Source organism: Solanum stenotomum, chromosome 3, assembly GCF_019186545.1.
Source record: "Solanum stenotomum isolate F172 chromosome 3, ASM1918654v1, whole genome shotgun sequence".
In the NCBI taxonomy this organism is placed as follows: Eukaryota; Viridiplantae; Streptophyta; class Magnoliopsida; order Solanales; family Solanaceae; genus Solanum; species Solanum stenotomum.
The window spans coordinates 20,048,568-20,073,053 of NC_064284.1; the positions used below are offsets into that span (position 1 = coordinate 20,048,568).

Here is a 24,486-nt window from a genome sequence, read left to right on the forward strand (position 1 = left end):
ATATTTAATGGGAGAGTTCTCAATCTAAAGGAAATAGTTCTAGAGGTTACAAGAATGCTCAATAATTGAAGTATGAAAGTACAAAATGATATAGTTTAGATTTTTCTTTTTAAACATCAGTATATTTATCATAGGGATAAGGGTCTGAAATATACCCTAACTTTGGTCGGATTTGCTGTTGCAATACTAAACTTTCATGAGGACCTATTATCTCCCTAGACTATTTAATACCGTATTTTTTATCCGCTGAACTATTTAATAGTGTATTTTAAAGGTATATATGTGCTCATGTGGACACATTACTATTTATAATTTTGCATTATTTTTTATGTCCACGTGGGCAAATATATATGTTTAAAATACGATATTAAATAGTCTAGGGAAGTAATAGGTCCTCATGAAAGTTTAGTATCGCAACAGCAAATCCGACCAAAGTCGGGATATTTTTCAGACCCTTATCCTTTATGATAATATAGTGTTGAAGTTCACAAAAGGTGCAAACATTTTAGGTACATCTAAAAAATATGCAAATGATAAATTCAACTTATTTTATCTTATTATTTTTAGGATAATCATGAAAAATAAGTTCAGAAACTTTTGTGGTAAGATCTTAATTTATTGACCTATTGAAACAGCAAATTACATATAAATTAATAAAGAAAAATCATTTTTTTTTAAATTTTTATTTGAAAATCAACGTTTGACAATGATACCATTTCATTTTTAAGTTATACATGGAATTTGAAAAACACCACAAAGCTTATTTTCACTTTTGATTGTTGCATTATTTATTTATTTTCAAATTTCACTAATTAGATAAAATAATAATAAATAAAGATAAATGAGAATACACAACAATATGTAAACAAACAACACAGAACTATCAAACAAATGTTGCATTTAAATTAAATACTAATACAATAAAATTTGAGTAACTAAAAGTAAATGAATAAATATAATATTTAAACTAATATTACCAATCCAATATAAGTAATCATCCAAGCATGATGTAAAAAAACTCAAGGTTATTTGTTATTTTAGTGTAGATTAATTTTCAATTTCATTCAATTGTTGGAGGAAGCTTATATTGTGGTTTCCTCTTCTTCGTCTTCTTCGTCTACAAGTATGGCCGTAGAGCTATGGCAAAATATGACAGATTCTATCACAGCTCCCTCTCCGACAACCTATATTACTTTCTACTATGTTGTTTCGGAGATTTCTGGTTCAGCTGATCATGGTCACCACCCGAGATTTCGAGGAAGAGATGCCACGCACAGTGATTCTGAAGAGGAATTGATGGGTCTGATTCAAAGAAGATGGCAATCAAGGCTCAGATCTATCAGGTAACTTTTTACTTTTATAAGAGTTCTAAGCTATTATGTTTCCTGGATAGGTTTTCTTTCGCCAGAATCTTCTTTTTTTCCATCTTTTTTACTTTCTATGTGAAGCTTTGACTTTGAATTTTAGAATTATTAGATTTTTGTTGTGGAAAGTTGGGGAACTTTTGGTAGAGGAAAAAAAAGGAAGTTACTGATTGTAGAATATTGATGTTCTACTAAATTAGTCATACCGTATCTATCCATGCGGAGAGGTTTTATCACAGCCAACTCAATTTACAGCTTTTGACTTGTACTAATATTGTCACCTAGTCGATTGAATCTCTACCCATTTAACAACCGCTAGGAAGCCTTGCAGGTATAATGAACTTCCAATCATTCTGCCAGAAGCATATTTACATACTAAGTAATTAACTTGAAGTAACTATAGGTGAGAAACAAAATCTCTAGGCAATTTTAACAAATTTTCCTTCATACATAGGTCTAGACCTTCGAGAGAGTAGGGACTATTGAGCCTAAATCCAAATAATAATGGACTGTTGTGAGCCTTCTCTTTTTCAAATGGGGTCTAGCTGCACTTTGGTGGTTACTTCCTCTGAACCAGGTGAATTTTCCTCCTATTAGACAAGGATCATGTACCTCTAATTCTTCAATCCATCTGGAGAAATCATTCATGACGTTTGTGACTCTGTTGTACCTCCTTCTTTCCACCATGTGCCTCACAGTGTTAAAATCTCCACCTGTGACCCACGGTCTTCCACACAACTCTTTCATTGCAGCCATCTCTTGCCAACACTCTAACTTTTCGTTTCTTCTGTGTGGGGCATATACTCCAGTGAAATACCAGGAAAAGTAATTATGTGTAGACTGAAATTTGTAAGTGATTCTTTGTCAAAAAAAAAGAAAAGAAATTTGTAAGTGATTGAATAGGTCCCTTCCTCCACCTTAGTGCCCGTCCGTACTCTACTGTCTCACATAAGAAGTATTCCCCCCTTGCTTCCATCTGCTTCAATGAACCCGAGTTGCATCCATCTGCAAGACCATAGTTGATATGCAATCCCCTCAATCCCCTTATTCACCTTGGTTTCCTGTAGGCAAACCACATCCGCTTTCCATTTTTGCAAACACGTCTTAACCAGGTTCTTATTAGTGTTGTTGTTAAGACCCCTCACGTTCCATGTGATCAGTTTAATATTCATTTAAAGGTCAGATTTAGAACCCTCCCCCTGTTTCTAGCACCTTCAACCTCTTTGTTAAGACTAGGTTGAAGCTTCTTCAATTCATTCTTACCTATGCCCCTACTTTTTGGGGTGGTAATAGCTTTCCCCTGCTTCTTGTTATCAAGCTCTGTTTTCCTTCCATCGATTCTCATGAGTAGTGCAGGTGTTTCCTTCTCAAATCCTTCAAATGCTACCCCATACGTGTTGCTCAACTCCAATATATGTGAATTGACCCAATTTGATGCCTTGGTTTCAGCCAGATCTTCCTCTGTCAAGTTCTGCATAGCCACTGGTTCAGCATCAAGGATTTGTTGCAGCTGTAGTTCTGTCTGGTTAAAATCTTTGGTCGCAATCTCTTCTTCGGAATGCTCACTCATGCTACTCAATTCAATGATCTGTTTTGATTTTTGTGTTTGCATGTGGTTCTTCTCACCTGCTACTCTTTCTCCCGCCATCTTCTCCTTTATTACATCCTCTGTTGAATTCTCCCACGCTTTGACTGCTTCCAGGAACTGAGAGGCTAAAGACTTAATGGCTGAAAGCCCATTTATGTCTCTAATTTTGTCCTCTTGTTCCTTCTCATTAAAACCTAAATGGGTTTCAGAATTGTCTCTGTCTTTTTGGCCCAAAACAACTTTCCCCTGATGTGTGGGCCTGCTTAGTTCGTTTCATTTAAGAGAATTTAGTGTATACCCTGTGGAACGTTTTCCCCCTTTTTTGGCACTTGATGGAATTTAATTGCAGAAACAATTGAGTTTTGCCCATACAGGTTTGAATTTATGCTTGTCTGAGTTTTGTTTCTTGGTTTTCAGCATTTCAATTATTAGTGTGGTATGATCAAATGCAGATCTTTTTGTTCTTAAAGTTTAAATCTTTGTCGAGATTGGTGTTAATTTACCTGTGATTTATCATTTTGTTATTGCGACGATTCATTTTTCGTTGTACTCCAATCAAGAACGTTGCTTCTTTTGAAAAATTATTACAGCTTTTTTTAGTTGCATATGTTAAATGCAAATGGTGCTTTGGTTATCCTGTCTTTTTTTTTACATAGAGAAATTGGGTTTCGGGGCATCTAACCTATAAATTCTAGATACATGATTAGTAGTTAGAGAGATTGATGGGAAAGATTTTTTTATTTTTATTTTGACAAAGTACAAAGTTTCACTGAAAGCATCCAGAAGATGCAAAAGAGAAAAACATTTGAGCTTTCAAATTCATGAAAAGAAAATTAGGGCTTAGGAGAACTGCCTAACAAAATCTCAGGATTAAATATCCTTACTTTATTTGGAAGGCAATTGAAAAATGTATGGCTATTGGGTTGGAGGGATATACTATATAAGGTAGGATATTAATAATCTTACCTTTAATGAGAAATCACAGACATCACTGAAAAAATTGAGTAAGAGAATGCTGTAGTAGACGTGCGACAAAAACAGCTAGTCCCGAGGGAACACTGCAATACCTGCATCACCATTCATAGCAAGATGAGTATGAAGGGTAGTGGGTGGCTTTCATACCCTTTGTATAACTCAGGGAGAATAACACCCTAAAAGGTAGCTATTGGAATGGGAGAACCCAAGGTTACATATGCCCCACATCAACACATTTCTGTATCAATGTAGGACTCAAGTCCCATGTGGTTTTTGTGCTTTTAGATGCTAAGTTTTAATCTAAAATTAGTTGTTTTTTCCAGCTTTTGTTGGAAGAGGATTGCCAATTCATCAGTTTTACTTGCTAGTTTAGCTTTCAATTTAGAACAGATCTCGCTACTAACTATTATTGGTTATGTTGTTGAAGACTTGTTATCAACACTCTAGTTCTCCCAATTTATATGACACTTTATTTCGGGACATTACAAAATACTTGATACCATTTCTCTTATCAATTCCTTACTGTAAGGATAAACAGTAATATCATTTCTCTATTCAATCTCTAGACATAATGTCACACCACTTCTTTATTCAGGTCCTGAGATCATCAAAGTGAGTTCACATAGATCATTCATGTGTCTAGGTTCTGTTTCCACGTCAATGGAGTGAATTGTGATAGTCTGATCGACGAAGACGCAACACATATTTTAAAGCACTATAGTTGAAATGGAGGAGTGGTATGCAATATGGAGATACATACCAGCGTGAAAGATAGGTTTTATAAGACAGTTGTGGGACCAATGATGATTTATGGAGTGAGTGTTGGGTATTTGAGATCCGATATATCAAAAAAATGAGTGTTGTAAAAATGTGAATGGTATGATGGTGTGTGGTCATACAAAACTAGACAAAATAAGTGATGATTATGACAAGGTACAAAAAGCACCTGTAGAAGATAAAAGGAAAGAAGGCCCTGAATTGTAGTTTGGAAATGCCTACAATTAGAAGTTCAGATGCACCGGTGTGACACTATGATGGTTGAATGTTAATGGACGAGGTAAACAATTCAATCACATGGACAAAGTTGTCTTAAAGGACTTATAAGTTCTTGAAATTCTTGTTGAATTAGCAAACAACAAAATATAAATGAAGCACAAGATCCATAGTAATTCCAATGGATAGGATAAGGTTTTTTTAATGTTGCTACACTTATATTAGTATGTTGTTTGCCAGGAGTCCTTTTTGTTCATTACTGATTTGCATTTCGGTAGAAAATATAGATAACCTTCAGTAATAGAGAATCCTTTTTTTTAACAGGTAATTAGTAATAAAGAATCCTTTTTTTTGTCTTTTTTTTGAAATAGGTAATAAAGAATCCTTTTTTTTTTTGTCTATTTATTGAAATAGGTAACTTTGTATTATATCACAAAACAGTACAACCCTTGTACTGAAACCATTATATACAAATGTCTCCTTTTCCACTGTTTTCGGTCTATATTGAGTCTAAAACATCAATTACCGATACAGTGTCATTGGAGTATACTTGATTACACCAAAAACATAACCAATAAAATGCAGTTTAACTTGACTTTCTGGACATCGTTTTCGATGCTCTCAATAATATTTTTCGTATATATTTCTCACAAGTCCACCATATACTAGCAGGGTTGATTCTCCATCTGTTTCTGTCCTTTGCATTCACCCCTGTTGCCTCCCAACTCTTCAAAGCCTGAGACCTTCTTGGGCATGGTCCAGGAGATGCCTTTGAGGTTCAAAAAAATCTCCATCTCCTGATCTCCTTCTTATCTTTTGAGGCCTCTTTTCATACAAAAGCATATCCACTCCATAGCTTTTCTGCTCACAGTGGACCTTCACATCATTTTCCTACTCCTTTCCACCCATTCATACCATTCAGACTTGTCATTTTCCCACCTAGTAATATCGAATAATTTAAACCTTGAAATAGATCCTATTGTCCTCCATCCTTTAAAATATAGTTTCTGGCTGATAAAAATGCTCAAAGAAGGAAAAAGAAAGAGAGTAACCACAGAAGGTGATAACTCAGGAAGGTGAGAGAGAGATTTTCCGGTAAGAAGTGCCGGAAAAGTGTCAAGAAAAGATGTTTCTCCCTCATAGGAAGTAGAAGAGAGAAGGTTTTTGGTTTTCGTGCCTGAGAGCATTTTCTTTTTTTGAACAGTGCCTTATAACCATTTTTGTTTTATCAAGTAAAAGTTAGTAATAGAGAATCCTTAATAATCAATTATCTTAATATTGGAATGAAACTGCTCCAAATGGAGCGGAATGGATATTGAGTGTTCCTATAGCCGACCTCAACTAGTTTAAGTTTGAATCATTGCGGTTGTTAAGTGCAACTCCACCTCAATCCCAAACAAGTCGGGGTTGGCTATATAGTTCATTGCTGTTGGAAACTATATGCATCCCTTTCAGCAGACACTTGTCCCATTCCCCAGTTCTCTTTGTTCTTGTCTTGTTCTTCAAAATATATAACAAGTCTTCAGCTTTTCCATTCTAATCTAAGTACACTGAATTTTCCTCTCAAGGGAATTTTATGTGCAAATCGATGCTACGTCCTCCTTTTTGTATCATTTTGCTTTCGGTAATGTCAATATTTATCCAAAATGTGATACTTCCGACAGCTATTGCAGCAAGAACTTAGTTCTCTCTCGTTTTCTATGACCAACTTAAGTTCCAGTTCAAATTTTCCTAGTTTCTTCACTTTTTGGAATCCTAGTATTCCTCAGACGTATTTGTACATTCTTTTATGCTTCTTCATATTGCAAGGCTTAACTTTTCTGCTTCATGGTCTGAGTATATTCACAAGAATACAAAATGGCAATCAGCAACATTAATTTGTTGTCAGGAATTCAAATGTAATTCATGGATCTAGAGAAGTAATAACCTTTCTTGTTTCTACAGGAGTTCAGGAGATTGAAGTTTTTTGTGATGGAGGAAGGAGATTTTCCTGTAAGGAGATGGGAGGACCTTGATAATGATATCTTGTTGAAGATACTCAAGTTCTTTGACCGTTTTGAGCTGTCTGCTGGAGTTCCTCATGTTTGTAATGCGTGGCGATTGGCTTGTTGTGATCAACTTCTCTGGAAGATGCTGGACTTGTCAGTACTAAAATCAAACTTCATCAAAACACCACGAGAGCCGTACGTATATGTGGACTCACAGTCTGATAAAACATTGACCCACCTCCTAAAGATTTGCTTGAACCTCAGTTGTGGAAACATACTAATATTGATCTTCCATTACAATTTGTATGTCTGCAACGGCCAGTTGACTTATACAGCTGAGAGGTATTCCCCCTATAAACCTTCATCTTTCTATTGTACTATAACTTAAATCAAGAAACCGACAGCAAGCATCATTCCAGAGTTCAGGTATCTGACATCTCAGATGCCCTATGATTTTCCATTATTCAAATTCAGGAGATGCAAAATTTACTGTGAGAATGAAGAAAACTGTTAATTAAATTGCCTCTTTTTCAGGTGTCCTCGTCTTAAACGTCTTGTTATGCCTGCTTGGAACAGAATAGAAAAGATAGGAATTTGCAGGGCTATTCGTATGTGGGAAGGTCTTGAATCACTGACGATGCCTAGTATAGTGAATCCTCCATTTGTCATGGAGGAAATTGCAAGGAGTTGCAAAATTTTTGCTGAGCTCAAGATTATGGGGCACTGTGATATGCTCTTTGCATCTACATTGGTATCATTTCTTCCAAACTTGAAAGTGTTGAGTGTGAGGTGCACAGTGTTATCTAAAAGTGTCTTGGTTACTATCTTGGATGGTTTAAAAAGTTGGAAGTGCTCAACATATCTCATTGCATAATTACTGAAGACCTTCCTCCACCTGCACCAAAGAAAATTCTGATCGAGCTTGATGAATCAATCCTTGAAAAAGCATCTAGGTTATGCAAATTCCTAACTTGCATGAGTGACTCATGCATCATGTGTCAGCGCACTCGAAATGATGAAGGGCTGATGAGGTGGTATAAGTATGAAGAGGGCCTCTGGAAAGTGGATGAGGTGAGATCTCTTGCAATTTGACAACTTTAAGAATGTATTGCTTCTTGAGTTAAAGGTCCCGTAAAATGTGTAAACTTGTGTGTATGACATTAATTACAGAACTGAGTAATAAAATGGAATTTGGAACTGTAAATAAAATTGCTTGATGAATGGATGTTACTTTACCAGGGGCTGAAGGACATATCAGGTGGCAAGCGTCATAGCATTTGTTGGAACCTCGAAATGGAAGTGTGTGAACACTCTTAGACGAGCTTTACCCATCCACCATGTGTTTAGCTAGCTAATCTTTTCCCTCGACATTTTTTCGTCCAATTCTAAAAAAAGAAATATTTCCAAGAGCATCTATATGTAATCTCCCAAAATTATATGGGATGGGGATGTGGGGTGGCTTAGGTGGGATGGTGAAGGGATAGGGATTGGAGTGTTGGGTGGGTAGGGAGGAGACATTGGACGTGGAGTGTCACTTATAGAACTTGTTTTCCTTGCTTCCATTACGTAAGTTATATTCCTTATTTTAAGGAACTTTTGTCTTGGAGAAATGTTTCCCAAAACATTTTGACCAATCAAACATATAAAAATTGGAAAGCATTTTCTGAAAAATAATTTCCTCCATACCAAATACACTCTTTAGCATCACACCCCGGAATCCACGTGACCGGAACTTGATGCTCTACCTAACCCGAACGAACCAAACCATACAAGAGAGCTCATCTATATGCTCAATAGATACATGCGGAAATCTTTTGGAATTTAAAAACATCGTCATTTGAACAATTTAAAACCAAAGCATGTTGAACAATTTAAAACCAAAGCATGAATACGTTCTCTAACCAACACTCTTTAAAAGAAAAATGCACTAGGCAGCGAGTTTTATTCCTGCATGCTATATGAGTAACCAAAGGAAAACTCCACATCTCTGTAGATACTTTTGGTAAGGCTCGGCATTTGCACTCCTAAAGAACTATCATACTATTCTTTTATATAAAATTGATATAAAAAGGAACATTATATCAATTAATGATTGAGTCGAAGAGAGAGTACAATAAGTAAAACATGTTCCTAACTGGTCATAAAAAAAACATGCTCCTAACCAATTTTTAAGCACCAAGCCTTATGAAATAAGGAAACTTTTTTAATTTACAGGGAGTACCACTCTATCACAGACACAACTTGAAAACAACTAGGCTATGTACTTATTGTCATATACCCTACTTACTCAAGTCGTCTCATCGTTGTGCCACACGAATCGACTCACCCATGCTAGCTATAAACTTAACTGCTGGACAGAGGTGTTTATTTTATTAATATGTATATGTATTTATACAAGAGAGTAAACAACAAATAAGGAAAGAATCAACTAATAAAGTATTGTGATCTCCTAATCATAATAGAAACTAAATCACTAATGAGATACTAAGATATGGAAGATCAATCAAGATATATCCTAATATCAATCCAGAGATATCATTAATATGCCCCCGCAAGATGGTAGATCGGTCTGATATACCAATCTTGGACCTTAGTGCTTCAAATGGAGCTTTTGAAAGCGGCTTGTTAAGAAGATCAACCAACTGGTCTCGGGATGAAACATGAGAAACACGCAGCAGGCTTTGTTGGCAGAGATTTCGAACAAAATGATGGTCAATCTCGATGTGCTTCATTCTGGAATGAAAAACTGGTTTAGCACACACATAGGTAGCACCAAGGTTGTCACAGTAGATAACTGGTGGTTCCTTGAGAAAAACAGATAACTTCTGAAGAAAATTACGGACCCAACAAATTTCAGCTGACACTGAAGCAATAGCCCGATATTCAGCTTCTGTGGATGAGCGAGCAACAATACTTGGCTTCTCTGAACTCCATGAGATTGGATTGGAGCCTAAAAACACAATGTATGGTGTAGTAGAGGAGCGATCTTCACGATTACCTGCCCACTCTGCGTCGGAGAAGGCATGCGTATTTAGTGACTTGCCTTTGCAAAGAAACAAACCATTAGTAGATGTGCCAGCAAGGTAGCGAAGAACTCGTTTGACCATAACCCAATGTGTAGTCGTTGGAGCACTTGTAAACTGAGACAATTTACTTACAGCAAAGGCAACATTCGGTCTGGTAAGGTGAAGATATTGTTAACTTCCAACTATACTCTGATATTCTTTAGGATCCTCAAGTAAAGAGCCATCACTACTTATGGGACAAGATTTGCTTGCCATTGGTGTGCACATGGGATTAGCTTCAACCATGTTTGCTCAGTCTAAGATTTCATAGACATACTTCTATTGACTTAAGAAAATTTCAGAAGGTGAGCGAATAACTTGAACACCCAAGAAAAAATGCAAATCCCCAAGATCTTTAATAGAGAAATGATTAGTAAGACACCCAATAAAATCTTCCACTGAACTTTGATGATTATCCGTGATAATTAGATCATCAACATAGACAATGAGATAGAGCATAACTCCAGATTTAGCATAAATAGATAAGTGATGATCTGACTGAGAGTGGCAAAATCCACATGAAATAAGATAGGATTTGAGTTCCTCATACCCTGTTCGTGGAGCCTGGTTAAGCCCATAAATTGCTCTGTGAAGCTGACAAACATGAGTGGGGTATGTCTCATTCACAAACCCAGGAGGTTGAGACATAAAAACTTCTTCAATTAGAGTACCGTGCAAGAAGGCATTGTTAGCATCTAATTGATGAAGTTGCCAATCAAATGAGGCAGCCAATGAGAGAATAAAACGCATTGTGGTATGCTTTGGTACTGGAGAATGTGTTCCACCATAATCAACGCCTTGATGTTGCAAGAAACCTTTAGCAACAAGTCAGGCTTTATAGTAGCTAATACTTCTATTAGAATTGTTTTTAACACGAAAAACCCACTTTAGACTCGATGGGTTTAGCATGAGGATTTGCTGGTATAAGAGACCATGTGCCTTGACCTTTAAGAGCCGATAATTCCTTATTCATAGCAGCACGCCATTTAGGATCTTTTAATGCTTTGCTGATATTCCTAGGTTAAATAGGTTTGGGTATTGAATTGAAAGAAATCAAGGATTTGGTAGGCTTGGGTTTGCTATGGGTATTTGAGGAAGTGATTTGTAATTTAGAAGGTTGTGCAATAGGGGATGATTCGGCTTGAGGAGATAAAGTAACATTGAGATAAAGTCTTTGAGTTGGCTTACTAATATTGTTTTTAGAACGGGTAACCATGGGATGATTTGGTATAGTGACAAAAGAAGGAATGGAGAAGTGGAAGGGGTTGGTACTGATGATGACGATGAGGAAGCAGAAGTAGAAGAAGAGGTGGAAGAAAATATACTTGGGAAAAATGTGATGGATTTCTCAGGCTCTTCTGATGAAAAGTGATTGTTGGTGGCGGCCTCAAGAGATGTACTTCCTGAATTCGATGTTGTAGATCTAATGGGAGGAGCTACCAAATAGGCTTGATGTAAATGGAATAATATGATGAGAGAGAACCCATATATCAACAGTGTTAGACCCAAGGTGATTGGCCTTAATTTCCATAGATGAGTATGGAAAATGATGCTCCAGAAAGTCCTTGTGCCTGGAGACATAATGTAGTCTAGACTTCATAGGAACAAAACAAAGGTAAACACTTTGATTTTGTGAGTATCCAAGAAAAAGACATGGGGAGCTTCTCATGAAGCTCTTCAGATGTCACTAGAGTTTCTCGGGCATGTAGAGATGCAATGTTAGTGTCATATTCAGCTGTAAGTCCATGAAGAGCATGAAGGAAGAGCTCATCCATTGAAATTTGGATGCCAGCAGAGGCTAAAGTGCTGCAAATTTGTTTGATCTTCTTCAGATATGAAGTAATTGAGAGGTTACCCTTTTCATTTTGTTTAGAGATTCTCTAAGACGCATTATACGAGCATGTGATGGCTTCACATAGGTTGCTGCCAGATTTTGTTAGAGAGCACGTGAAAAGTTGTCAACAATGACAAAGGAAACAATATCAAAAGATATAGAGGCAAATGGCACTCCGGATGAGATGGTCTTGTCGTTGATGAAAAGATGTGGTTGTTGAACTTGGTGATTGTTCAATAAAGTGGAGGAAATCATATGTAGTAAGGATGGTTTCCCTTTAGTATTTCCATGACTGATAGTTTGTACTGTTGAGCTTTAGAGGTGCCTAGCAACAATGTTGATATTGATCAACAGCTCATTGTTATTTATGGTGAGAATCATGGGAGAATTTGGTACAACTACTGGAGAAGGTGTGGTTGAGGTGTTCTCAACAGAGTAATTGGTTGAAACCATAGTTATTGGCAGCGGGAAAACACAAATGCTCAGGAAGAAAAAAAAATGCAGTGAAGCTTTTAGGTTCTTGATACCATATAGACTTTACTGTTGGAGAGAATGTTTATTTTATTATTATGTATGTGTATTTATACAAGAGAGTAAACAACAAATAAGGTGTGGTTGAACTTGGTGATTGTTCAATAAAGTGGAGGAAATCATATGTAGTGAGGATGGTTTCCCATTGGTATTTCCATGACTGATAGTTTGTATTGTTGAGCTTTAGAGGTGCCTAGCAACAATGTTGATGTTGATCAACTGCTCATTGTTATTTATGGTGAGAATCGTGGGAGAATTTGGTACAACTACTGGAGAAGGTGTGGTTGAGGTGTTCTCAGCAGAGTAATTGGTTGAAACCATTGCTATTGGCAGCAGGAAAACACAAATGCTCAGGAAGAAAAAAAAATGCAGTGATTCTTTTAGGTTCTTGATACCATATAGACTTTACTGTTGGAGAGAAGTGTTTATTTTATTATTATGTATGTGTATTTATACAAGAGAGTAAACAACAAATAAGGAAAGAATCAACTAATAAAGTATTGTGATCTTCTCCTAATCATAATAGAAACTAAATCACTAATGAGATACTACGTAATGAAAAATCAAGCAAGATATATTCTAATATCAATCAAGAGATATCACTAATACTACCAAGAAAGCACAATACCCTCTCATGGGGCCCTTTGTCATAGTTCCAAACGTAAGGTTGGTTCTACGCCTACACTAGAATGTGTAGTTTCATGATCTAACATAGAAAATATCCAAGGCCAATCTTGGTGAGCTCAAGTAATTCCAAAAGGTAACAATTTTCCATTACAACATGTTAAAAAAATATCATTACACCCCCAACTTTGCTTCAAAAATCAAACTACCCCTCAACGTTGAACAATAGACATTCTCCCCATATATCAATTAATAGTTTTAAATGTCTATTTTACCGTTACATTATCAACCTTTATCAGTTTTTTACTTCTTTAAAATCATGGTATATTTTTTAAAAATCTATGTAACAAATTACTTACATAAAATATTTTGAGATAAGAAAAAAGTGAGAAGTACTAAGTTACCCTTATCTAAAAAAAAAAGCGAGAATAACTAATTCATTGTATATGTTAATGATGTTTTATAATGAAATAAATGAGTAGAATAAGAAGTATTTTAATAATAATCAAAGCTTTAATATCTAGTGAAAATAACAGAAAGTCGTAACCTTATAAACATATTCCAATATAGATTATGTAAGAAAATAATTAATAAAAATAGAGATACATTTTATAATGATTAAATTCCTAAATGATTACCTATTTATATTTTAAATAAATTTTAAATTATAATTTTGAAAATATTTCATTANNTTCTACACTGCAAATACACTCGGCAGCTTTGGAGGATTTTCTTGAGTCTTGAAGGTATATCCTGGACTATGCCTAGGAGAGTTACTGAGGCATTGTACAGCTGGGAGGAGGCAGGTGCCATTGCAAAAGACAGAACTAGATGGAGAATTATCCCTGCTTCAATATGGTGGGCAATCTGGAAAGAAAGGAATTCCAGATGTTTTGAAGGCATAGAAAATAGTGTGCAGGATGTTAAACTAAACTGCATTTTGTTGTTATGTTTTTGGTGTAATCAATTATACTCAAATGACACTGCCTCTATAGTTGATGTTTTAGACTCATTATAGAAATAGAGTAGGAGTGTCTAGAGTACATTTGTATATAAGGTTTGAGTACAACCCATGTACTCTTGTGATATAATACATCGTTACCATTTTCAAAAAAAAAAATAAAAAAAATTATAATATAAAAAAAGTATTACATAGATGAATAATTGAAAATGTTGAGGGAAATAGACATTGCACAGGATAAGGGGGTAAGAATGTCTATTGTTCAAAATTGAGCGGAGAGTTTGATTCTTAAAACAAAGTTAATGGATTGTAAATGATTTTCACCATTAATTAAAGCATCAAGTAGATGCACAATTACATGGGCATAATGACAAAGAGACAAAACTCACAAATACAAAAAGAGAATTTTAAGCCCCTATACATTGGCTCGCTCTAAAACTAGGGTGCTAATGAAAGTCAGAAACTGTTCAATATTAGATGCTAGGACTACATTGTCCAGCAAAAAAGGTTGACTGGACACTTGGCTTCAAGTGCATGAGTGGAAGTGGAAGTGGGAGTTGAGGAACCATCAAAACATCTCGGTCCAGATACACCAAAATATTATAGAAGGAATCAAATTCCAGATCTTTTTGATGGTCTTATCAACTGCCTGTAGAATCGAAGACATATGAGCATCTCTTAATCTTTGTGGCATCACCCAACTTCAAGTAAAAAAACATAGGAAAATATTTCAGAGATCATATGCAAAAGGGGGGAGTGAAGGAAGATGTGGCTGACTCTCTCCCGAATATTCTTGCAAAAATAGCATATGTTGACCAACTGCAATGCTTTCCTATTCAGGTTGTCTAGAGTAAGACAAGCATTGTTTAGTGTGATCCAGCTGAAGCATTTAATCTTCATAGGTAGATTAGTCTTCCATACTAGCTTCCATGGCTATTTATCAGCTACTTGACTTTGTTAACTTGTGTTTATCATTCTTTCACTGTGAATATAACTTTGCTTCCCTACCTTAGCCTATCTAGTTTCCTTTCATCAAAACCGTGAGCTTCCACCTTTGCTAACATTTCCATCAAACTCCCAAGTTCCTAGTCCTGCAAAAACCTTTTCAAATGCACATCCCAACTGTTGTTGGTCCTGTTTTGAGCCATTGAGGAGTCCGTATCCAAAGCAATGTTGAAGATATTGGGATATTCCTCCATGAGAGTTGTATTGTTTTACCATCAATCCTTCTAGAGCTTGATATACACACCATCCCCAGGTTTGAAGGGAATTCCATGAGAGAATTTAGAGACTATTTTCCAAGGCCCAACTCTATAAGGCAGATTTACGGTTAGAGCCCTAGTTGTCCTTCCTACCATGTTTAGCAGTGATCACATTGCCATTTCATAAGTAAGGATTTGTTATGAATTTCCAGTTCTTAACCCCAAGGCCCCATTGCATTTTGGAAGCAAAACTTTGTCCCATTTTATCAGGTGGAACTTGTGAATGAAGCTATTGCTATCCCATAGGAAATGTCTCCAGATCCTCGCACCTTGTTTGGGATGGGAAACAGGGACATAAAATAGGTTGGTATACTATCTAGAATCTATTGATAAGTGTGAGTTTTCCACCCAAAGAGAGATATTGAAGTTTCCAAGTAAATAATATTTTCTCAAATTTCTCCACCACCCTGTTCCAAATATTACAAACTTAAATTTGGCACCAAGGGGATGCCTAAATAAGTTCTAGGAAGTGAAACAATGGTGCACCACAGAATTTCTGCAAGCTCCTCTGTGTTATTGACATCTTTAACGGGGATAGATAATACTCTTCATCATGTTGATGTGTAAACCTAATGAAGTTTCAAAAAGCATTAGTGTAAGATTCAGGTTAGAGGACTTGGGACTTCTATGCATCACAAAAAATTAGTGTGTCATCAACATATAGTAAGTAAGAAACGGTCAAAGTGTTTCCTGAGTTTGAACCCACTCTAAATCCATGTATCCATTGCAACTATCTAGCCTTTCCAACATCTTGCGTAGTCCTTCCATAGCCAAGATCAACATAAATGGGGAGAGAGGCTTGGCTTGTCTGATTCATTTCTGTGGAGAGAAAACCCCCATTGGTCCTTTGCTTATCAAGATTGAGTATTTGACTATGGAGATACAATATCTGATCCATTTAAGCCATTTGGTGCCAAATCCCATTTTCTTCATAATAGAGAATCAATTTAACTTGTCAAAAACCTTTTCTTAATCAAGCTTGCGCATGAATCCAGGGACTCCTGATTTAATCCTCCAATCGATGACCTCATTAGTAATTAAGGATGCATAAGTTATTTGTCTTCCCTTGATAGATGCATTTGGTGAATGGAAACCAGTTTCCAAAGAACCTTCTTCAACGTTTCTGCTAAAAGTTTGGCCACTATTTATTGACACTGCCAATGAGACTTATAAGTCTAAAGTCTCTCATTTAATAGCCCCAATCTTCTTAGGAATTAAGGAGGTGAAAGTGGCATTACAGGATCTCACCATATAGCAGTGCTAGTGGAAGTGATTGATTGCCCCAAGATATTTGATTTTATGAACTCTTACGACTTCGGGAAGAACCAAACTATTTTATTGACACTGCCAACAAGACTTATAGGTCTAAAGTCTCTCATTTCCATAGCCCCAATCTTCTTAGGGATCAATGAGGTGAAAGTGGCATTACATGATCTTACCATATAGCAGTGTTAGCGGAAGTGATTGATTGCCTCCAAAATATTGGTTTTATGAACTCCCATGTCTTCGGGAAGAAATCCATTGTGGTGGAAAGGGATCTATGGAGATGTGGGGGACGGATCCAAAGAGATATTTTGGGAGGAATTAGGGGTAGGTTTGTGGAGAAGGGATATTACTTGGGTGTTAAGTGAGATTTTAATACTATAAGATTCCCGGAGGAGAGAATAGGTAGTAGGGTGATTTTCTAGTGCCATGGAAGAGTTTTGGGTGTTCATTGTCGTTCTTTACACGCTTGCCAAACTACATATATACATAATCTCTATTTAGCAAGTCAATCAATCTCATAACAAATTCAACTATTTTTTTCGAGTAAAGAAAAGCGTGTACGTTTTTGCTGAAAACCTAAATAATAAAGTGAAGCGTGATTATGAAAATGTATACTAAGAATTATTTTCTCTTCAAAATCCCAATAAGAATTAAGAAAAAAAATCTATAACATTAGTTCACCTTCTTAAAGAGAATTTTTAATTCAAATATTTTCTATATAGGAAGAAAATAAAATTCTTTTCATCTGTCAAAAACATGTAGAAAAGATGGTACTTTTAGCTATTCTCATAATAAGCAAAAAAAAAAGGTTAAAACTGTTGACCAAAATCAAATTTTAGTAGGTGTAGATATGAGGACACTTACATGTGGATGCTCTCAATAAGATTAATGTTTGACAGCTGGGCACCTGCTAATGTATGAGGGTTATTATCGTCATTTCCACGTATCCGAATCTCACTCATCATCACAGCTACACTATCATTCCTCATGTTTCACCCATTCGTTTACACACTATAAAGTGAACCAACTATCCAACCTTTGTATGCTATTCACAATAGTTTACCTATGTTCTAAAGGCGTGTCCTAAATCTCTCTCCTTCTTTTCCATTCTTTAAGGGTTTTTTTTTGGTTTAATTTCTTATTCAAGTTGGATCTTGATTCCAAAAGTTGTTGTGGGTTTTAGGAGAATTCAGTGTACACCTTGTGAAATGTTTTCCCCCTTTTTTGGTACTTGATGGAATTTAACTGCAGAAACAGTTGAGGTTTACCCATACAGGTTTGAATTTATACTTGTTTGAGTTTTGTTTCTGGTTTTCAGCGTTTCAATTATTAGTGTAGTATGATCAAATGCAGATTTTTTTGTTCTTAAAGTTTAAATCTTTGTCGAGATTGGTTTTGATTTACTTGTGATTTATCATTTTGTTATCGCGATGATTCAATTCTCGTTGTACTCCAATTGAGAAACTAGATTCTTTTGGAATATTATTTCAGTTTTTTTTACCTGCGTATGTTAAATGCAAATGGTGCTTCGGTTATTCCGTCTTTTCTTTTTACAAAAAGAAAATTGGGTTTCGGGGCATCTTGCCTGTAAACTCTAGATACATGATTAGTAGTTTGAGAGATTGATGGGAAAGATTTTTCTATATTTATTTTGACGAAGTAAAAAGTTTCACTGAAAGCATCCAGAAGATGCATAAGAGTAGTACATTTGAGCTTACAAATTTATGAAAAGAAAGTTTAAAGAACAGCCTAACAAAATCTCATGATTAAATTTCCTCACTTTATTTGGAAAGCAATTGAAAAGTGTAGATGTTGGGTTGGAGGGATATACTGTATTTGGTCGGATATTCATGATCTTAACTTTAATGAGAATTCACAGACATCACTGGTGAATTTGAGTAAGAGATGGCTTAAGTAGACATGAACCTCCCCCCTCCCCCTGCACACACACAGAGGTTGGGTCGGCATTGGCTTCCAGGTCATCAGTTTTACTGGTTAGTTTAGCTTTCAATTTAGAATTTAGTCATATACAGATCCCACTACTAACTATCATTGGTTCTGCTATTGAACTGTTGTTATCAACACTCTATTTCTCCCAATTTATATGACACTTTATTTTAGGACATTACAAAATATTTGATTCCATTTCTCTTATTAATTCCTTACTGTAAGGATAAACTAGTATCACATTGATCGTTAATTTACAACAACACTTATTCAGGTCTGAGATCATCAAAGTGAGTTCACATAGATCATTCATATGTCTAGGCTCTGTTTCCATGTCAATGGTGTGATAGTCTGATAGACGAAGACGCAACACATAAGTTATAGCCCTATAGTTGAAATGGAGGAGTGGTATGCTATAAGCACTTACATACCAGCGCGAAGGATAGGCTTTATAAGACAGTTGTGAGACCAATGATGGTGTATGCATGAATATTGTGTATCTAAGGTCCGACGTTATAAAAAAATGAGTGTTGTAAAAATCTGAATGGTATGATGGTGTGTGTTCATACAAAACTAGAAAAAATAAGTAATGATTATGCCAAGTTACAAAAAGCACATGTAGAGGATAAAAGAAAAGAAGGCTTTTAATTATAGTTTGGAAATGACTACCTTAGAAGTTCAAATGCACCAGTGTGACTTTGTGATGGTTCAATGTTTTAAAATGGACGAGGTAACAATTCAATCACATGGACAAAAATGTCTCAAAGGATTTACAAGTTCTTGAGATTCTTGTTGAATTAGCCAAAAAATATATAAATGACACACAAGATTCATACTAGTTTCAATGGTTAGGACTAAGGTTTATTTTATGTTGCTTGAGTCCTTTTAGTTCATTACAGATTTGTATTTCGGTAGATAATATAGAAAAACCTTTAGAAATATAGAATCCTTAATAATTATCTTAATATTGGAATGAATCTTCTCCAAATGGAGCGGAATGGATATTGAGTGTTCCTATAGCTGACCTCTACTAGTTTAGCTTTTAAGCATAGTTGTTGTAAAGTACAGCCCCACCTCAATCCCATACAAGTCGGAGTCGGCTATATGATCCTTAATTTCCATATCACTCCAATTAAGTTGTTGTTAAGTCGTATTGAAAATTTGAACCCGGGTAGAGTCGAATGGTTACAAAGGAACCACACATTTGAGATTAAGGCATAGTTATTGTTGTATGAACCACACAAGTTTAAGGAATTCATTCAACGAATGGTAGTCAAACTTTGACATGGTGTTTTTTCCTTCCACCTAGTTTTTTAACAACTACTACTCTTTGCTAACATACCACAATGAGGTTAGCCAATTTATTTTCATTCCCATTCACGTAAAATAGGAAGGGATGGAGGATCAAGTTTTTGCATTCCCTTCTATTTGATTCCTGGAAACTATATGTATCTTTGTCAGCATACACTTGTCCCATTCCCCAGTTCTCTTTGTACTTGTCTTGTTCTTCAAAATATATAACAAGTCTTCAGCTTTTCCGTCCTTCTGCTCAGGGCATTGAATGTTCCTCTTTAGGGAATTTTATGTACAAATCAGTGTTACTTCCTCCTTTTTTGTATAATTTTGCTTTCAATAATGATTATTTTTATCCAAAATGTGATACTTCTGACAGCTATGGCAGCAAGAACTTAGTTCTCTGTTGTTATCTACAACCAACTCAAGTTCCAGTTCATATTTTCCTAGTTTCTTCACTTTTGGGCATCCCAGTATTCCTCAGATGTATTTGTACATTCTTCTATGTTTCTTGGTGTTGCAGGGCTTAACTTTTTCTTCTTTATGGTCAAAGTATACAATGCAAAATGGTGATCAACAACATTAATTTGACATCAGGAATTCAAATATTCGTGATGGATCTAGAGAAGTAATAACCTTTCTTGTTTCTACAGGAGTTTAGGAGATTGGAGTTTTTGTGATGGAGGAAGGATATTCTCCTGTAAGGAAATGGGAGGACCTTGATAATGATATCTTGGTGAAGATACTCCAGTCTTTTGACCTTTTTGAATTGTCTGCTGGACTTGCTCATGTTTGTAATATGTGGTGATTGGCTCGTTGTGATTAACTTCCCTGGAAAAAGCTGGACTTGTCGGTATTGCAATCAAATTTCATCAGAATCTCAAGGAAGCCTTACGTATATGTCGACAGTCCGTCTCAAGAAAAATTGACCCGAGTCCTAAATATTTGCTTGAACCTCAGTCATGGAAACATACAAATATTGATATTGCATCACAATTTGTATGTTAACAACAATCAGTTGACTTTTACTGCTGAGAGGTATTCCCCCAATAAACTTTCATCTTTCTACAGTATTATAATGAGATCTTGTATAATAATTATAACTTAAATCAAGAAAGCATACAACAAGCATCGTTTCATAGATATCAGATGCCCAATGATTTTCCATTATTCTTGGAGAAGCAAAAATTACTGTGAAACTGAATAAGACATCTAATTAGATCTTCTCTTTTTCAGGTGTCCACGGCTTAAACACCTTGTTATGCCTTCTTGGAACAAAATAAAAAGCAAACAATATGCAGGGCTATTTATATATGGGAAGATCTTGAATCACTAACGATGCCTAGTATAAAAAAATCATGCATATTTCATTGAGGAAATTGGGAGGAGTAGCAAAAAAAAAATTATGAGCTCAAGATAATAGGGCCCTGTGATATGCTGTTTGCATCTGCACTGGTATCATTTATTCCAAACTTGAAACTGCTGAGTGTGAGGTGCACGGTGTTATCTAAACCTGCTTTGGTTATTATATTGGAGGGATTAAAAAAGTTGAAAGTGCACAACATATCTCATTGCATAATTACTGAAGACCCACCACCCGCACCAATGAAAATTCTGACCAAGCTTGATGAATCCATTCTCGAAAAAACGTCTAGGTTAGACTAATTCCTAACCTGCATGAGTGGCTCATGCACCATGTGTCAGCACACTCGAAATGATGAAGGTTCATGAGGGGGTATAAGTATGAAGACCTCTAGAAAGTGGATGGGGTGAGATCTCTTGCAATTTGACAACTTTGAAAATGTACTGCTTCATGAGCTAAAGGTCCAGTAAAATGTGTGAAGTTGTGTATATGAAACATATGTATAAGTATGAAGAAGACCTCTTGAAAGTGGATGAGGTGAGATCTCTTGCAATTTGACAACGTTAGAATGTACTGCTTCATGAGTTAAAGGTCTAGTAAAATGTGTGAAGTTGTGTATATGAAACATGCGTATAAGTATGAAGAAGACCTCTTGAAAGTGGATGAGGTGAGATCTCTTGCAATTCGACAACTGTAAGAATGTACTGCTTCATGATTTAAAGGTCCAGTAAAATGTGTGAAGTTGTGTATATGAAATATATGTATCAGTATGAAGAAGACATATTGAAAGTGGATGAGGTGAGATCTCTTGCAATTTGATAACTTGAAGAATGTACAGCTTCATGAGTTAAATTCCAGTAAACTGTGTGAAGTTGTGTATATGAAACATGCGTATAAGTATGAAGAAGACCTCTTGAAAGCGGATGAGGTGAGATCTCTTGCAATTTGACAACTTTAAGAATGTACTGCTTCATGATTTCAAGGTCCAGTAAAATGTGTGAAGTTGTGTATATGTAATATATGTATCAGTATGAAGATGACATTGAAAGTGGATGAGGTGAGATCTCTTGCAATTTGATAACTTGAAGAATGTACAGCTTCATTAGTTAAATTTCAGTTAACTGTGTGAAGTTGTGTATATGAAACATATGTATAAGTATGAAGAAGACCTCTTGAAAGCGGATGAGGTGAGATCTCTTGCAATTTGAGAATGTATTGCTTCATGAGTTAAAAGGTCCAGTACAATGTGTAAACTTTTGTATATAAAAACATACTCCCAACATTTCAGTTTATTTGGCCTACTTTTTTTTAGTTCTTTTAAAAAATAATGGTTCTTTCCTTTTTTTAGCAACTATTTAGAGTCTGTTTGGATGGGTTTAAAAAATATCTTGTAAGTTGGAAGCTAAAAGTCACAAGTATAGGATACCTTATTTTAAAACTTTTTTGGCCTAAAAGTGAGTGCTTAATCCAGACATTTCTCGTGTACCTATTATGGAAAGCGTTTGGACTCTGTCTCTTTTTCTTTCGTTCTCTTTTTTCTTTTATGAATTGTTGTTAGAAATGGTAGACTGCGCAGGAAAGGATTCAGGTGGGGGAGCGTCTACCTCCTCTCCCAAGCCTGATGAATGGGAAATGGCGCTAGATCTACCAAAGCACTTTTTAATCTTTTCAAACACTTTTAAAACTAAAAAGTGCTCAAGAGCTAAAAACACCTAAAAATAAGCTAATTCAAATGGACACTTAATTTCAACGTTCCACCTAATATGTTTAAGACCTCAAGATAAAAGGACGTTCTTGATTCTTATACATTTGACATATATTTAACTTAAGATCACAAGATTCAAAAGTCTTATTTACTTTCTTAAACTCTTACTTTTGTTTTGTAATTTTGTAAGTTTCAAGGCAATTCTCTTTAACAACCTTGTATCCATTTATATATGTATTGCCGAGCATTGTAAGCTCACTCTTCTGGTGCCATTTCATGAGTTTCATATCTAAATTATTGGATGTTTACAAACACCCAGTAACTAGCATAAACTTGTAATAAAATATTCCGCAGGGGAAAATGACATGCTATGTGAAGATCACAGTTCAAAAGCTCCTCCAAAGGGTTTCAAGTGGCAGTACACACATGGAAATTTTGTTGAGTAAATTGTTTAGAACTCTTTTAAACTATCATTGTTTCGTGAGTTTCATATCTAAATTATTAGATATTTACATAATTTCTTGAACCACCAAGAACTATTTGTGTTAGATGCGTTCATTTTTAAGCCTTCTTTTAGCGAATATAATTGTATGAAGTTCAACATTTGTATTTGTATAATTGATTGTTATCATTTGTATCAATATTGTACCAGCAAATACATGTATATTAGTATTTTGTATCGCTAAAAAAGATTTGTACAGTTAATCATTTTTATTCGTGTAATTGATCAATGTTATTATTTGTATTTGTATAATTAATTGTTATCATTTGCATTGAGAGAGAGGAGGCAAAGAGAGGCGAGAGAGGGGGGGTCAGGGAGAGGAGACAGACAAGGGAGAGATGGCAGAGAGAAATGAGAAAGACAAGCGAGAGTGTAGAGAGAGGCGAGGGAGAAAGAAGATATGAGAGAGAAAATAACTACAAAATTCTAACTATAACTACAAATTATAATTCTTTCAAATTATAATGGTATATTGCAAATACATATCACATGTTTGTCTAATTATGTAAGTTTCTCTTCTTTTTTTTTTTTTAAAAAAAAGGAAGGACAAGACATGGTTCAAGGTTGAGCACATAAGAAGATATTTAAGTTGGAATAACTTTTTATTTAGACACTTAGAATATAGAAATAGTCATATCGAATATTTACACAATTTGAAATTTGTATCAATTTAACACTTTTTGTGGAGTTGACATGTAGAATGAGGTTCACCCGATATAGGTGCGTGAAGAGCCAAGAAAATTGCAATTATTTTTAATTTTTTCCCAAAATTTTTGTTTCATTAAAACGTAAAAGTTTTAAGGAAAAATATTTTTCCATAATATTTTGTTGAAGCTTTTCTCTAATGAAGTATTCACCTTATTTATCTTATTATTTTAAAGATATCATGAAGTGTAAATTTTGAAAACTCTAATGTATCAAAAATTTGGAAAAACTAAGTCCATGTCCCATATCAGTAAAGTAATTGCACACTCCTACCCCTTTATTTTGATGCCACTTCAATAATTACTCAAAATGACTATTTTTTTTCTTTCCTCAGTCTGACGTCATCATGACATTAATGCTCTTTTGTATTTTCATTGTCTTGTTTGTTTTGTTTTGGGAAAGATTCAACATTTCTTTTCATGTGAAAGGTTGTGCTCTTCCTTTGTCTTTTTTTTTTTTAAAAAAAATATAATAAAATTCAAAAATAACTATAGTAGCTAACCTTTTTTAGACTAATAAA

The 24,486-nt window shown here is 35.3% G+C and overlaps 1 protein-coding gene and 1 pseudogene across 3 annotated transcripts in view; both read left to right on the plus strand.

Annotated features, from left to right (window-relative positions):
* Nucleotides 1-24,486, plus strand: part of LOC125857558 (F-box/LRR-repeat protein At3g48880-like) — a 104,860-nt gene that overhangs the window by 6,932 nt on the left and 73,442 nt on the right. The window contains exons 4-5 of one of the 3 annotated variants that reach the window (XR_007445679.1): nt 20,345-20,729; nt 20,928-21,059. The exons of the other annotated variants lie outside the window; for them this stretch is intronic. The gene's annotated coding sequence lies outside the window, so the exon portion shown is untranslated. Of the gene's footprint in view, nt 1-20,344; nt 20,730-20,927; nt 21,060-24,486 lie in introns of those variants that run through there. 3 annotated transcript variants of the gene reach the window in all.
* Nucleotides 1,082-8,034, plus strand: LOC125857552 (F-box/LRR-repeat protein At3g48880-like; annotated as a pseudogene).